This window comes from Notamacropus eugenii, chromosome 2, assembly GCF_028372415.1.
Source record: "Notamacropus eugenii isolate mMacEug1 chromosome 2, mMacEug1.pri_v2, whole genome shotgun sequence".
Lineage (NCBI taxonomy): Eukaryota > Metazoa > Chordata > Mammalia > Diprotodontia > Macropodidae > Notamacropus > Notamacropus eugenii.
In genome coordinates, this window is record NC_092873.1 from 225,620,560 (window position 1) to 225,638,439 (window position 17,880).

Consider the following 17,880-nt stretch of genomic DNA (forward strand, 5'->3'; position numbering starts at 1 on the left):
GAATTAAAATGACTGCCTTTTTATACCAGAGCCTCAGTTGAGATTAGATAACATAAATTAATAATTAATAACAGTGATAGCTAGGATTTTAAGATCTAAAAAGTGCTTTACAAATATTATCTGATACCCGTAACAAACCTGGGAGATAAGTATTGTTACTGTCCCCATTTTACAGATGAGGAAACTGAGAAAAGCAGGGTGAACTGAGGATCACTCAGCTAGTAAGTCTCTGAAATGGGATTTGAACTCAAGTCTTCCTAAATCCAGGTCATGGTATCCACTGTGCCACCTAGATAGCTATGCCTTCCTCAGGGCATGGTGGAGGGTTGGACAAATCTTGAATGGCACATTAGAGTGCTTTTGTTATGGTAGATAGGAATGAGGAAGCGAGTAGTTGGGAATGCGGAACAGGGTTTTTACATTGGCAGATGGAATAACTGGGATGAAAAGTATCTAAGGGTTAAGGAGTAAGCCAACCACTAAGGAATGAGTATCATAGTATCAGCTGTTGGAGAGTGACCTGTTCAGTGAGAGACGAGGGTTAAATTGTTCAAAACCTTTACTAGAAGATCAACCTTACAGCAAGTGGTAATGTTATATCCTGTGAGTTCCAGATTCACCTCATAGCAGGCAGGACCAGGAAGAGATATGGAAGGCCAGTCAAGAGGCAGTGCTGGTCTGGCTGCAGAAGGCCATTGAAGGTAGAAGTTAGAGGAATCTTTTCCAAGGATAGGGCTGGGACATCTCCAGTTGTCTTGATCTATACCTGGCCACTGGACTCAGATGGCTCCAGAGGAGAAAGCGAGGCTGGTGACTTTACAAAACCCTCCCTCACTTAAATTAACTTGAAAGTCATGGCATCAGCTTCCTGATGTCATGATCTTCTTTGAGAATGAAGAACAAACCTCAACAAGAATAGGACAGTACTTGAGAAGACCCTGGAGGCTATAGAAGCCAAGAATCAAATGGCTAAGTCTTGTCTGAAGTTGGTTACCTGGGCTTGGATCAGAGCAATGGGTTCTTTCTTTTTTTTATGGTGCCAATTTTAAATAATTTTTATTCTCCAGGACAAGAATTGCATTTCTACTTGTTTACAGTACTGATAAAGTGCAATGTTGTTCACTTCTCTCCCTCTGCACACATTCAAGTATTAAGAATTCAGATTTACACAGTAGCTTAAATGTTACTTTTAAACGGCAACTGCCTTGGCTACAAATTTTGAGTCCTTCAATTTTTGGAAAATTATATGGAATGCTCCCTCTTCCATTGTTTAGTTCACCTCTTCATTGGTGGGTCCAGAAGAAGCACCTCCAGATGGGGCTGCTCCACCACCTGGGAACCCACCAGGCCTGCCTCCTGGCATGCCCCCTGCACTCTGGTATAGCTCGGTAATGATAGGGTTGCAGACCTTCTCCAACTCTTTCTGCCGATGCTCAGATTCTTTCTTCTCAGCAGTCTGGTTCTTATCCAGCCAGTTGATTATTTCATTACTTTTGTCAAGGATCTTCTGTTTGTCTTCATCAGCAACTTTGCCTTGCAGTTTTTCATCCTCCACGGTAGCCTTCATGTTGAAAGCGTAAGATTCAAAAGAATTCTTGGAAGACACCTTGTCTCTCTGCTTCTCCTCCTCAGCCTCCTGGACCATACGCTCGATGTCTTCCTTGCTCAGACGTCCTTTATCATTGGTGAGGGTGCTCTTGTTCTCCTTGCCTGTGCTCTTATCCACAGCAGAAACATTGAGGATGCCATCTGCATCAATGTCAAATGTTACTTCAATCTGAGGAGCACCTTTGGGTGCTGGGGGGGGATTCCTGTGAGCTCAAATTTGCTAAGCAGGCTGTTATCCTTTGTCATTGCTCTCTTACCTTCATAAACCTGAATAAGCACACCAGGCTGGTTGTCAGAATAGGTGGTAAAGAGCTGTGTCTGCTTGGTGGGGATGGTGGTATTACCTTTGATCAGAACAGTCATAACTCCACCAGCAGTTTTAATTCTAAGGGAAAGAGGAGTGACATCCAAAGGCAACAAGTCCTGCACATTCTTAGATTTATTTCCAGACAAAATGGCAGCCTGGACAGCTGCACCATAAGTAATAGCCTCATCAAGATTGATACTCTTGATGAGCTCCTTGCCATTGAAGAAGTCCTGCAGAAGCTTCTGGATTTTGGGAATTCGAGTGGAACCACCCAGTAGGACAATGTCACGAATCTGTGATTTATCTGGTTTGGCATCTCTTAAGGCCTTTTCCACAGGGTCCAGTGTGCCACGGAAGAGATTAGCATTCAGCTCTTTGAAACAGGCTCGAGTGATTGATGTATAGAAGTCGGTACTTTCATAGAGGAAGTCAATCTCAATACTGGCCTGGGTACTAGAAGAGAGGGTGCGTTTTGCACATTCACAAGCGGTGTGAAGATGGCAAACAGTCCTCTTCTTCTCACTGATATCCTTCTGTGCTTTTGCTTGAACTCAGCAATGAAATGGTTGACCATTTCATTGTCAAAGTCCTCCTCACCCAAGTGGGTGTCCCCAGCCATGGACTTGTCCTCAAAGATGCCATCTTTAATGGTAAGAATGGAGACATCAAAAGTACCACCTCCAAGGTCAAAGATCAACACATTTCTCTTGGCACCAACCTTTTTGTCCAAGCCATAAGCAATAGCAGCAGCAGTTGGCTCATTGATGATTCAGAGCACATTGAGACCAGTGATGGTTCCAGTATCTTTAGTGGCCTGACGTTGGGAATCATTGAAACAGGCTGGTACTATGACTATGGCACTTGTGACAGTCTTCCCAGGGTAAACTTCAGCAATCTCTTTCATCTTGGTCAATATCATAGAAGATACTTCTTCTGGATAGAAACTTTTGGTCTACCCTTTGTATTCTGCTTGGACCTTAGGCTTGCCTGCATCATTTACCAATGTAAAAGGCCAGCACTTCATGTCTGACTGTACAACTGCATCATCAAGTCTGTGACCAATCAGACATTTGGTATTAAAAACTGTGTTGGTGGGGTTCATTGCAACTTGATTCTTTGCAGCATCACCAATTAAATGTTCTGTGTCGGTGAAGGCGGTATAGCTGGTCTTGTTTCCTTGGTCATTAGCAATATCTCCACTTTCCCATGTTGGAAGACTCCCACACAGGAGTAAATAGTGCCAAGATCAATGCCAACTGCAGGTCCCTTTGACATGGTTGCTAGGGAGTTGGGGGTCATAGCTGCCTGCTGTAGAAAAATAAGGGCTGCTGCTGCCCTGAGTAGTAGAGCAATGCATTCTTGTCCTAGGGTAGATCAAGTGCTCTTCTTCCTTACCCGCACATTCTTGCTTCCCACACCCCCAATGAAAAAGGTCCTGGGGAAGGAAAAGCTGATGAAAGAAGTGAAGATACTAGTGGCGTTTGGTGGGGTTGGGTACAGTATAATTTTTTAAAAGAATATAATAAATTCAACACATTTGTTTCAAAGCTATCTTGCTTGTCTGTTTCCTTCTTTTCCGTTCTCCTCTATGCATTAAAAAAATTATAATGAGCTACAAGGACCTTCTTTTCTTCTGTTTTTATCTGACAGTCCTCCTATCCCTCTCAAATTCCCACCTCCAGTGGGGGAAAAAAGCAATAACTCTCCTTTATAACAAATAAGAATAAACCAGAAAATGTATCCAGACAATGACCATATATGAAAATATACATCTCAATTTGTCCTTCAAATCCCTCACTTCTCTTTCAAGTGATGGGTAACATGCTAATGTGCTTTGTCATTGATGGTTTGCTGGAATATTGCCTGGTCATCGTATTGATCTGGGTTCAAAGTTTTTTAATTTTTGTTTTCTTTCCAATGTAGTTACTGGATAAGTGAAAAGGATGAAGAAGAATGATTCTACTTTTAAATAGGGCCTCCTCCATTTTAGATATTTCCTTTCAATACAAGGAATTCTGATAAGACTAACCACTGAGAAATGCATTTCCCACAGAAATCAGCTTGACCTTTAGCAACTCCTGTGCTCCAAGATTTGTTCATTTTCCCATTTTCTGTTCTGTTAGGGAATTTCACTTGTTGACAAAATTCCAATCTGTGCCCTAAGAAGCTGAAACTGCTCCTAATGAGCAGTTTCCTTAGTGCGCTAATAAATTTCTTTTCCTTTCAATTTAGCTGTTTACTTTGTGATTCTCATTCTTGTAGCCTCATGTACAGATTGCCTCTGGGTTCTTTGGAACCCAGGATAGGGAACTCCCTTAGAAGTACATATGGATCCTCTCCCTTTTTCTTTGATCTTTTTGGGGCATATGCTAATATAGTAATGTCACTGTATCAAAGGGTACATACACTTCAGTGATTTTTTGAGTATCATTCCAAATTATTTTCCAGAATATTTGGTTGGACCAAGTCATAACTCCATCAATAGTAGATTAGTGTGCCTGCCCTCCCACAGTTTCTCCAATCACCATTTTTCTCTCAAATTTTTTTCCCAAAGTTTTCATTGATGTCTTGTATTTTTACCAACATAGTTTCCTCCAGCATTTCTCCTCTTCTCCTTCCCTGAGAGTTATCTCATACAGCAAATAGGATTTTTAAAGACAAAAAAGAAAAAAAATCAGCATAGAAAACATCTGAAAATATGTGCAATGTGCAACACTTGTGAACCTTTCACCTAGGCAAAAAGGTGTAGCAGGGATGTCTTTTCAGATCTCTTCTTCTAGTGATGCTTGTTCTTTACAATTTTACAGCGTTCAGTTTTTGATATGTTTGTGCTTGTGTGAGTGTGCGCAAACGTGTTTATTCTTTCTACTTGCATTGTTGTAGTCCTTATGTATATTGTTTTCCTGACTCTGCTTATTACCCTCAGCATTTAAGAGATCTTTCCATCCTTCTGTATTCATCACATTTATCATTTCTTACAGCACATTAATATTCCATTAAATTCATGCACCTCAATTTGCTTAGCCATTCTCCAACTGATGGTCATATACTTTGTTTCCATTTCTTTGCTATCACAATAAGTATTGGTATAAATATTTTAGCATGCAGGCTTTCTTTTTAACATTGGCTCTCTTAAAGTAAAGGCTAGGAAAGGAAACTGGGTCAAAAGGTATAGATATTTAGTCACTTCATTTGCATAATTAAAATTGCTTTGTTAAACAGTTGTACCAATTCATAGCTCCACCAACAATGCACCAGCGTGCCTATCTTCTCATAACCCTGACTTCATATCTTTTCTCCTCTTTGTCAATTTGCAGGATGTGAGGTGAAAACTCAGGTTTGTTTTGATCTGCATTTCTCTTCTTAGTGATGTCATTCTTTCATGCGGGTTGTTAATAGTTTGCAAATCATTTTTTAAGAAGTATTTGTTGATATTTATTTATCTATTTGGAAATGGCTTTTGGTCATATATATGTGTTTGTGTGTGTCTGTGGTATTTTTGCTAATTATATGTACATCTTGGATACCAAATCCTTATCAGAGAAAATTTGATACATAGATTCTTCCCCCTGCTCCCATTTGATCTCTTCCTTTCTTGTCCTTTCTGCATTAATCTGTCTATGCAGAAGCTTTTCAATTTTATTCAGTAAAATATATCTACTTTATCTTTTGTAACTGCCTCTGTTCCTTGTTTGCTTAAGAATACATCTCCTCTCCATGGTTGTGAGAGGTATATGATCTACTTCTCTTCTATTTTTTAAAAATAGCATGATCTTTAATATTAAGGTCATATATTTATTTAGCATACATTTTAGAAATAGCAGAAGGTGTTGAGTCTAAGCCTAATTTCTGCCAGATTGCTTTCCTGTTTTCCCAACAGTTTCTATCATATATAGATCTATTTTCTAAGCAGTTTCTGTTTTCTGGCTTCTTGAATACTGGATTATTTAGTTCCATTGTTTCTAATTCTCCTTTGAGAAATGTATTCCATTTCTCTATACTAGATACTTTTGATGACTTTTGCTTTGTAATATATCTTAAAGTCTGCAAGTATTATTATCCTTTTGTTTCATTCTTTTTATCATTTCCTTTGACATTCTAGATATTTTTTTGCTTTTTGTCCCCCAAATGAATTTTGTTACTATTTTATCAAGTTCTATAAGCTCTTTCTTTGACAGCTTGATTGGTATAATATTAAAAGTATAAATTAACTTTGATAGTATTGTCACTTTTATTATATTGGCACAGCCCAACCATGAGCACTGAATATTCCTCCAGCTATTTAAGATCTTTATTTGTTGAAAAAACACGTTGTAATTGAGCACATGCTAGACAGAGGTTCCCAAAGCAGGCAATACTGCCCCTAGGGGGCACTAGAATGATCATGGTGGGAGGGTGTTGTCATAGCCTTGGGTGCAATTCGAGGGTATTGAATAAAAATAAGGGAGAGATGGAAGAATAAAGAAAGATGAGAGGATAAGAAAGTTTTATCTGTTGTGTAACAGAGTTAAAGTTGCAGTGATTACATTGTTTTCCAAATAATCACAAAAAATGCAAGTTATAACCCGGACCTGCACAACTTGTAAGCTTCTTTGGAGCACAGATGGGGTAGATCAGAGACAGATTGACAATGATTGGCTGCCTTGGGTCACATAACAAAGAGAAGAATGCACAATGGCAACCCTACATTTTTCTCTGGCTGCCCAAAATCCTGTGGTGGGCCACAAGCTATATGTTCTGTGGGCCTGTTTTAATTGATCAGTGGTCAAGTCTGTTGACAGGTCTTAACAAGTAAGTGCTGGCAGGTGAGTGTATAGCACATTGTCTGGAAGTCCAACAGACATCAGTAGGAATATGTGCATGTAATGACTTGCTTATAATATGATACTTTATGATACAATATTGCATCATCAAAATTTCAGTGCAAGAAAAACACCACAAATTTGTAATAAATTATTAAATTTAAGATGCAACACATTAAAATATTTAAAATTTTTTGAAATGATGCAAATTTCAAAAAAAGTTACAGGGTTAAATATTTTCAGGGGGGCACTGGGTAATTTTTTTTGAATAGGAGGTGGAAGATCAAATAAATTTGGAAACCTCTATGCTAGGTTTTTGCGTGCTTTGGCAGGTTGATCCCCAGACACTTTATGTGTTTCACAGTTATTTGGAATATGAGTTTGTCATTTTCCTCTTTTGTCATTTTTGCCAGTCTGGTCAGTGTAACTTGCTCAGAGTTGTTTTGATTTGCATTTCTCTTATTGCTAGTGATTTGGAGCATTGTTTAATGTAGTTATTGATGGCTTAGATGTCTTCTGAGAACTGCTGTTCATTGCCTGTGATCATTTCTCTACAGACGAATGTCTCTTGTTATGTATATTTGAATCAGTTCCTTGTCTTGGATATCAGACCTTTTTCACAAAAATATGCTGCAAAGAATTTTTCCCAGTTAACTATTTTCCTTCTAATTTTAAATGCATTGATTTTTATTTGTGCACAATTCATTCTTTTTTCAAATCCAAAATTAAATATTTAATTAGAACTTTGATTTTGCTTTCAAAATAGGTGGCATTGCACAGGCTCTATTATACTTTTTATATGTGTATATTTATTATTTTTATTATTTTTTTTCCCAAAAATATATTTTTCATTTAACAGGCCACTTGAATATTAATATATGTACTAGGATTGAAATTGTAAATCAGCTAGAGATGGCACACTTTACATTATACAATTCAATCTTAACTGATACAGCAATGATCTTACTTTTTGAGGCAATAGAAACTAGGTACTCGTGCAGTGTTGGGAGCCTGATCTGCAAATGATCAGTAGATACTAAAGGCAACTTTGGAATTGATTTTGGAAGTCTGGGATCTGGGGAGTTCATCACCCAGCAAAAGGTTCCGTAAACTCTGGGCTTTAGCCTTTCTTAAGACATAATTGAAGCCTCTGGCTTTGAGCAGCCCATTTTTATATTCTGACTGACTCATTCCAACTCATTATGCTTAATATCACTATTTGCAGTGGGGATTGGCGATATGCTCTGGAGACTCAGATATCTAGGTTTCTAGTTCCTCTCTAGCCTGAGGTCAAAGAAGTATCTGCAAGTTATTACCGATTAGTGATGTTCAGTGACATATCCTAATGAAAATATTGTAAGGTTCCCAGACACTTTCATGATTAGTGCCATTTTATCCATACAGTACTCCTGATGGCATTTATTAACTTAATATATTTGTATGTGTGCTTGTGGATTTAAATTTTGGAATCCTTTGCGCTGGGTTCCACCTGACTTGGTTCACTTTGATATGCAATATCTGCTAAGCACTTGTGTACGTAGTTTGTACTCTACTAATTTGTACTTCTTTTAGCCAGAGGCTGGCATGCCCTCTGGGATTACATAGTGAATTCAAAAACATCCAATATACTTGATTACTATTTAATTTTCCTTATGTAATGTATTACCACTGAATTAGGAAAGGTTCACAAATATCCTTATGTGGTGTGACTTTATGGGCAATTGGAACCCCCTTTTGGTCCCCCACATAAAAAAGTCCTTCTCCTTTCAGCTCAGGGCTTCTTGAAATTCTGCAAATAGAGCTTCATTCCTTTCATTCAAGGTCCTTTGATTTAAGGAGTCAGGAGCATTGTTTCTCACTAAGAAGTATATTACCCTGAATGAGATAACACATTAGATTCTGGTCTTATTTACACTTTAGTTTAGATAAATATGTTAAATCTCTGGCTGGGATCAATATCTGGCAAGCAGGAAGGTTGCAAAGAAGTGGAGGACAGTTTGTACTAGCAGACAGAAGTCACCTGCCACTTAGAACAAGCATCTCCAAAATGAGGGCCACAGCCCCTAGAGGAGATATGTAACCTGACCCCAAGGGAGTCATGACCAAACCTCCAAAAGGTGTTTGATCAACTAATTGAAAAATGGATTGCATCCGATCCTGACCAGCACATCCAGGTGTGGACTCATCTCCAACACAACTATACCAGATGTCCCACCTGTAAGTCAACGCTTCCTCATTTTATCCCCTCACAATTGTTGACCTCCTTCTGGGTATTTGTCCCTAAGGGTGGTTAAAACAACTTTAAACCTAGTTAGCTGCAGCAGTTGCACAAGCAAAATTCCCTCTCCCTCCTCTATCCCCACACAGCACAAGTTACCTTTCCACCTCTCCCCCTCTCCTTTAGTTATCCTGAGACTGTCACAGGCCTTATGCCTTAGTCAAAGTCCACTTTTCAGAGGAAAACAATGAGAATCACAGGATGAACAAGTATGAATAAGTTTCAGTCTACATTGCTGATCTCATTACATTATCTTCTTTCTATCCATCTTTCTTCCAAATTTTCCTGTTTCCATGGACAGAACCATATCCTTTTGGTCTTCTCACCCTTCTCTTAACTTTAAACTGCTTTATTCAAAATTACTGATGGGTTCTTGAGTGCATGTGCTTGGACCCCAATTCTAAAATCACGCCTCTCTAAAAATCACATTTCTCCCTAGCTTCAAAACGCTATCACAGGTAGTTTCTTTCTAGCTCAAGAACAGCCTGCCCCAGCAAAAACCGTTATCTCTCTTCTTGCTACAGTAGCCAGCTGTACCTATAGAATTTATTAGTCTGAACCATCTGTGTACTGACTGAACTGGCTGTATGTCATAACGACATTTATTACTGACTGACCAATCATATGTATCCAACTTAGACATATGTATACTCCCTTACATTTATCTTGTCTAACAAGGCATTGATGAGAGCAAACTAGTATTACTTAGTCACTTCTGACCATTAGTTGACTTAGTGACATTTCAAACCTAAACCACACCTCCATGTAGCCTGCCCCCCCACCCCCTACCTTGCCCTTTTTCCCAGTGAACTCTGGGTAAAATACCTACATAGTAGATACTAAAAGTGCATGTTCCTTTAAGAACTAACCACCCTTTAACCACTCCCTAATACTGCCCTGAATCATCCAGTCAGCATACTTGGCACATATACTATAGAATATCCTATATAAACTTTAATTGTACCCCTCTAGGATTACAGGTTCCCTAAGAAATCTGCCCTCTGAAAAGAGTAATAAATCTTTATTATCTTGACCTCAAGAATGCTTGAGTCCACGAATTCTTTTCCAGATGGCCCACACAAGGAACTCCAGTCTTGGGGTTCCTCTATCATTCCTCTATCTTTCCTGAGCCCCCATCATTACCAACGATCCCTTTAAAGTTACCAGTAATTTAATCTCTAAATTACTATTTTTCCAAAGCCATTTTTTTAAGTTCCATGTTTAGATATAATATAGCTAGTTAGTGGCAGTAGCAAAACTAGAAATTTCTCTTTTTCCTTTTCATTTTCCCATTCAACTCTTCTCCTATTTTCTAAGCAGCAGTCTCCAACCTGCTTAAGAAAAAATTTGAGCTGAAAGTTCAATACCTGTATATTTACTTTTTAATAAATTATATGCATATACTACTATACTAATGGTTATATGTATCATAACACATATAAAAAGTAGACATTTTAAAAGGATAAAGAAGAAATAATGTTTTATATATGGTACAAAACCTTTCTTGCTTCCACCCAAATATTTGTTAATAATTATATTTTTAGTGAGAGTAATGTGATCATATATGCATCATTATTTTTTAAAAGTCATGGCTTAATAAAGTGAGGCCAAAGTCTGATTCTAGGTTTAATTTATTTCAATACTTGGTTTTAATGACTGCACAGATGAAAAAAAATACTTCACAAAGAGATGTAGATCCAAATGGAAGAAATGTATCATTAGCTCTGCTTATAAAATCATGGTACTCATTTTTCAATTATAACTACCATTTTGCAAAGGTTTTTGTTGACATGGAGCTAATAACTTTCCAGTCTCCTTGATTAATGTCAGCCAATTGTTCCTGAAAACCAGAAGTTGTTACATTTTAAAATTTTTAACAAAAGAATTCAAGGTTCACTAAAATGTTTCATTTGAAAGGTTTTTAAAGCGGTTAGAAAAATCTGTTTCTATGTTTTTAGCAAATAGATAACAAAGTCTTGACAGATGGACACATTTACATTGTTTTCACCAGGAATTCTGGTTGAGTCACACTTGAGGGAATGATTAGTGAAACTGGGTCAACCAGAAGTAACACACTTAATATAGCTATGTATTAGTAAATGTTCCTAAATTCCAATGTAAGGTGTATGCTGCCCATGAAAGATGTGTATATCCTTATAGAATGTCTAAACATATAGACAGGTTAAATATCTCTGAAATTTTGACTACTTTCTTCAAGGGAGACTTTGACTCTTTCTTCAAGGGAAGTAAGGGAGAAGGGGCCACAAAATGAGTCATTCTATTTCCCTCTAAGAGAGGGAGTGCCTGAATAGAATTGTATTGATCTGCCTCCCTAAATATTGCTGGTCTGGGGGTATGATTTGATTTTAGGTTTGAAAGCAAAAAATAAAAAAGCAACTAGTTTCCCTGGTCACTAACCCTAAAAGGCAGCAGGGTTCCCACAAAAAACTAGTCACGTCACAAACACTAGACTATCACAAGTGGCAAATAGTAAGTAAATAAATATCCAAATAAATAGTAAACAGAAATCAGAGATGTAATATAGATTAGAATATACTAGAAAATAAGCAGAGTCAATGAGCTCTCCCACTGGAAGTGAGATACTTCTGTGTAATCAAGAGAGAAATTCAATTTCACTTAAGAGGAAATAGCCTCAAAGTCTCTAGTGAGACAAGTTGGGAATCAGGTACACACTGAGGATGTAGCTCCCCCAAATGTTTGCTGTTTCCAATGCATTTTTTCTTTCTCCTTCCTGGAGTTGATACTAAAGAGAGTCTGGAATTCTTCATGTTCTCTCTTGAAGAAGGAAAGAATAGTTCCTCTCCTCTTAAATGGTCAGAGGATAGTCCCTGGCCTGAAGTTAGAAAGACTGCATGTTTGGTCTTAGGTACTTTTTAATTGTACGATCCAGGGCAAATCACTTAATCTCTGTTTACCTTGGTTTCTTCAACTATAAAAATGAAGGATAACAATAGCACCTGCTTCCCAGAATCAGGGTTGTTGTCTGGATAAAATGAGATATTTGCAAAAGTGCTTGCCATAGTGCTTGGCACGAAATGTTTATTCCTCTCCAAAGTCCTTGATCCAACTCCTCATTCAGTTATGTAGGATTGGGTCATCATTCTTTCCACTAATCCAGAATTACGTTCTACAGGAAGCATGCAGGACAAGTACAGTCTTCTACTCAGCTTGGTTGGGAGTTGAGTTATACCAGATACTGGGGGAGGGAGATCTGACACAATGTCTGTGGGAGGGCAATAGATGAACACAGCATACATTAACCCTAGGCAATGCTTCTAGCATTTCAGACAGTAGAACATGATTTCTCTATGTATGGAAAAGTCAGTAGATTGGCTACTGTGTGACAAATACGAGAAGGCCTTCTTGCTCAGCTGTACCCATTCACTTGAATGCCTTGAACTTACTTTTTATAAATGCTTTCAAGTCATCCAGGTTACTTAAGGGGAAAAAAATCTTCATAGATTTGATTGTCAAACTAATATAAACTCCTCTACTTGACATTTAAATTTGATTCCAACCCATCTTTCTAGATCAGTTAGATTTTTTTCCCTGTTACAAACTCTTTTTTAGACAAACTGGACTACTTGTTCTTAGTACCCTATATTCCATATTTTGCCTCTATGTCTTTGTAAGGTCATTTCATATGACTTCTCTTCCTTTTTATTTATACCTCTTGAAACCCTGAATTCTCTTCAAGGCTCAGCTAAAGTGATGTACAAATGAATGCGCTCCTATCAATAATCTCCCATGATTCTCCCATTTATTAGTGATTCTCCCACAGCTAAATTACTTCATATTATTTTGTTTTTAGCATAGTGTCTAGCTATTCAAATAAGACCAAAATTGTTGATTTTTTTTTTTTTTTTTACCAATTCTTGTCTTCTATCTACTAGCATAGTTTGCCCTGAGTCCATTGTGCTGGGATTGTCTGCCTTTTCAGTTGTAAAACTGGGCTTCCTAGTGTTTCATTCCATTCTTGCATTGGATTCCCAAGAAACAAATTTACTTTTGGCTCAAATTTAGGATTTTCTCCAAAAGGTGGGGCAGAAGCAAAAGAACTACTCAGTGCATTACATGAATCAATTCTAGAGCAAGTTTTATTCCCATCTAGAAAGCCATGATAAACACAAGCATATTATATATTAACAGAATGATTTAAATAGGATTCAGAAGCTCAAAGCATAGCCAGGTTACAATTGTCTGAGAAGTTGGGAGTAAGCCTTATCTAAACTTTTAATAGTTTGTCAGTTTTGCAAATTAACCATATTTGAGGCCCCTCTCTCTCCAATGTTGATTTTTCCCTTAGAGCCAACATACTTCTGTGGCTGCTGTTGCATCTGAAATGAGCCGTTCTGGTGTTTATATAGTTGTTGCCTCAATAAGATGTCATGATCTGAAACTCACAATGATTTGTCCATGTCAAGACTGAAGGCATAGGATTTCCTAGGAAAAATATATTCTCATGACCGCATGGGGCCACATGAAGGATAAAGTTTCCACCGTTCTCTCTACCTGAATCTCCTAGACACAATTCCAAATGGTCTGCACAGTTTGAAACTGGAAAAAGAAGAGAAGCAGAGAGGAGTGGACTGCCACATTTGTGTATCCCTAGAGCTGTGGCTAATTAGACAATTATAAGACTTTTTGTTGTTACACAGTACAAACTCTTGAGTCATCTTGGTTGACAGGAAACAGAAGATATCTGTCATTGCTCTTGGAAGGGAGGGGTGGTGGTGGAGTCAATACCCTTGACTGGAATGCTGACTGAGCATATTCCAAAGAAGGTGCCACTAGGGGTCACTAAATGTATATATATTATATATTTTATTACTTCCCCCGCCCCCCAGCAAATTGTTTCTAGAAAGCAGAGAATGTTTTATTATTGTCTTTTTATTTTAGGTGCCAACAGCACCTGGCACAAAGATATTTAACAGATGCTTGTTGGATTGAATTGATGGGCTAAATCTATTAAGGTACTATGAGAGAATGGGATACGTGCTAGAAGATTAGAGATAAGAAAATTTTCCTCTTTTCAAAACTGGAAAGAAGAAAAAGTTCTAGAAACTATAAACTAATTAACTTGATATCAATTCCCATTAATTTTTCAGAACAGATTATTAAATGGATGGTTTGCGAGCCTACAGAGAAGAAAGTGGTGATCACCAGAATCTAGTGCGCTTCCACTAAACTCCCTGTTTTGTCATCATTATTTGACTGGTAAATAAGGAAGATGCTATAGATAATGTGGATCTTAGCAAGGAATTTAACAAGATCACCTCTGATAACCTTTTGGATAAGATGGAGAAATTTGGGTTAGAAATATAAGTAGATTCATAATTGGGTGAATAATTATACCCAAGATGTTTTATATTTTAGTCAACCTGCCGTAAGATTTCTTGTCATGTCCCAGACAGCTCACTATTTGGCCCTGTCCCATTCAATATTTTTACTGGTGACTTGTTGATGTCATACCTGTGCCATTTGAGGATGACATGGAGCTTTGGGTACATAATTAAATGATTAGCTGAATCAGGAACCAAAAATATCTCAGTAGCCTAGGATGATGACTTAATTCTAAAAAGCTGTAATTGTATAGGGAAAAATATTTTTAAAAAATAAATTTATATCTTTTATTTGTATATCATTTACATTTCTCAGTGTATCCCTTCCCTTTTCAGAAAGCCATCCCATCTTAGACACTTATTAACTTTGTGACGTTGAGCAAGTCATATAGCCTCTCTCTGTACTTCAGTTTCCTGTAAAAAACAAAGGAGTTGAATTAGATGGCCTCCAGAGTCTCTTCCAGCTCTGAATCTGTGATTCTAGAATACTTTTAATGAAGAATAAAAAAGAGAGAAAAAAGTTCAGCAAAACTAACCCACATGTAAGGGAAGTCTGATGCTACTTGCATTATTCTAGACTCATAGATCTATGCTTCTGCAAAGAAGAAGTGAGAGAAGGTGCTTTCTCACAGGCCTTCTTTGGAACCAGATCTGGTATTTATATTTTCACAGTATTCAGTTTAGATTAGTTTTTTGCTGTTCTTTTTTCATTTACATTGTTTTAATTATTATATTTATTGATTTCCTGTTTATGTTTAGTTCACTTTGAATCAGTTCATAAAAGTCTTCTCATGCTTCTCTGTGTTCATCATTTTTTGCAGTTCAATATTCTTCCTTTGCATTCATGTATTATAATATGTTTGGCTATTTCCCAATCTATGGACATCTACTTGGTTTCTAGTTCTTTCCTACTACAAAAAGCTAAGTTTAGTTTTAAGAAATCAACTACATAAGTATAGGATGGGAGTAGCATGAAAAGATCTTAGGGTTTTGGTTGACTTAGAGCTCAATAAAAGCCAAGGGTATGACATAGCTACCAAAAAAAAAAAAGCTAATGTGATCTTGGACTGAATTAATAGAAGTATTGTACTCTGGCCTCATTTGACCACAAATGGAGTATTTTGTTCAGTTCTGGGTGTTTCATTTTAAAGGGAAGACTGCCAAACTGAAGCATGTGCAGGGAGCAGGGCGGGTGACTAGGATATCAAGGGCTCGGAAGAGGGACTTGAAACTATGTCATATGAATACTAGTTGAAAGAATTGGAGCTGTTTAGCCTAGAGGAAGGAAGTCTTAAGGGGACATGATAGCTGTGTTCAAATATTTAAAGGGTTGTTATGTGAACAATGGAGTTGGCTTATTTCATGTGATTCCAGAGGACAGGTCTAGGAATGGGTTGAAATTACAGGGAAGTTGTTTTTGGTTCAGTATTAGTAAGAGCTTCTGTACAGTTTGAATCAACTGAAAATACAATGAGCTGCCTTGTGAAGTAACGTTTCCCCATCACAGAAGTTGTTCAAGTGGAGGCTGGATATTGGGGAAGCTATGGTGGGGATTCTGGATCAAGTCCAGGGAATTAAATTTGATGACAAAAGATTCTATGAAATGATACCCTAGTATCAATACAGGAGCCAACCTCCAAAATAAAATTGAATGTACACCCCTAGTACATCCCTAATATGATTTGGATATTAGTGAGACCGACTCACATGATGCTATTCCAAGAATCATATATAAGTAACTGAAATAGATCTAGTTGTCAGCTATCTGTCTTATATGTTTTATTTATAATCTTATAAAACTAGATAAATGTTAACTTTTACATTAATAAAAAATTGTCAGAACATATTACAATGGAAACATATGACAGTTTTAAAAGCAGATTATATAGTTTCTCATCAAGCACTTTAATCGAACTGTCCTTATAGGACACAGAGGTTTATTATACTCTTGGAGCTGTGGTCAAAATGATCCTTTTCATCTTTATTTAACTTTTAGACTAAACCTAGAAATCATTTGGACAATTTGATGTGTTGAAATTGAGTTTGTTAAAATTTGCTAGTAATAAAGTGTTCCAGAGCACCCTTTCAAAGAACATTTTTAAAAAATAATCAGGATGCACCAATATGTTATACCCGACAGTTACAAAAATCCCTGAACTGTACCAGAACAGTGATGTGCATAGTTTTTTCCAATGACTAATCTACTTTTTCTTAATTAAATTACATGCTGGGAGAAGCTGTATTAACTCTTTGAGGCTAAGGTGACTTTTGATGATTAAAATAGTCATGGAACTAAATGGGTCCTTGAATAACTTATCATACCTTCCTGGTGATAAAGCCCTCCTTTTAACTATATTCTCAAAAGTTTGTATTCCAATATATTTTACTAAATAGTCCCATGTTGGCATGAAAGAGTAAATACACCTCCTTAAGCATGAGATTCAGGAACAGTGAACACAGGACTGGGGCAGTTTTACTCATTTTTTTTGTATGTATATTTATTTCCAATATGTAGTCATCAAAAGGGAAGGAATTTTGAAATGCTTTTCCAGGGGTAGGAATAGATTTGTAGTAATCAAGGCACTCTTTCAACCAGTCAACCCTACATTCTCATGTTCTCCCAATCCTAAGAAAGCGTTTTTGCTTGACTTTTCTCCCACTTTCTAGTCACCACTCCATCTCTCTTCCCTTTCATTACAAAATTTTAAAGGCCTGTTTGAAGGCCTCTGTCTCTTCACTATCCACTCTCTCCACAAGCCCTTTGAATGATTTCATTTGCACTGATTTGCTGCTCCCTTTCTATAACTAGTCACTTCTCATTTCCTGAGACTTCAGGTCTGAGTTGAATGAATACTTGTTGGGAAGGTTGTAGAGGGATTCTTGTTAGGAATAGATTGAACTAGAAGACACAGGCTGAGATTTCTTCTAGTTCAGATTCTATAATCCCAAAGCCACTAATGGCTGCCAAATCCATGCATCTCACTCTATCACTTCTCTACTTCAGAGTGTTATCAATAGTAACTGCTGTGGTTTCCCTCCCAGCCTGATGTCTTTGTTTTTGTTGCCTCATTAAAGGGGCCATGCCCTGGCTACTTCTTAAAGAGGCCTATTCAATGAATGCATGTTACCTCACTGTGAGTACCTGAATAGACCTTGGCCAAGGTCTCCCAGTGCATCTTGGGTCATCCCCAGTCATCCTGATGAATATCTGGTCATTGGATTCAGATGGCTCTGGAGGAGAAGTGAGGCTGGTGACCTGCACAGCCCTCCCTCACTCAAAACAAAGTCCAAGTGCAAGTCATGTCACTATTTCTCTGATGGCATGGTCTTCTTCGGCAATGAAGGACAAACACAACAACAACTACTAATCACTCATTCTCCCTGGACGTTTTTCCTTCCCTAAAGCAATCCCATCCTGGCTCTCTTCCTTCATTTATACTATTCTTCTATCTCCTGCTAATTGTTTCCTTGTTCTTTTACAGACTTCTTAAAATGGGTCTCCTCCCCAGGGATGTACTTTTG

General features: G+C 37.6%; 1 pseudogene; it reads right to left on the reverse strand.

The window, feature by feature from the left end:
• Nucleotides 1-1,270: 1,270 nt before the first annotated feature.
• On the reverse strand, nucleotides 1,271-3,190 carry LOC140522943 (heat shock cognate 71 kDa protein-like; annotated as a pseudogene).
• Nucleotides 3,191-17,880: the final 14,690 nt, after the last annotated feature.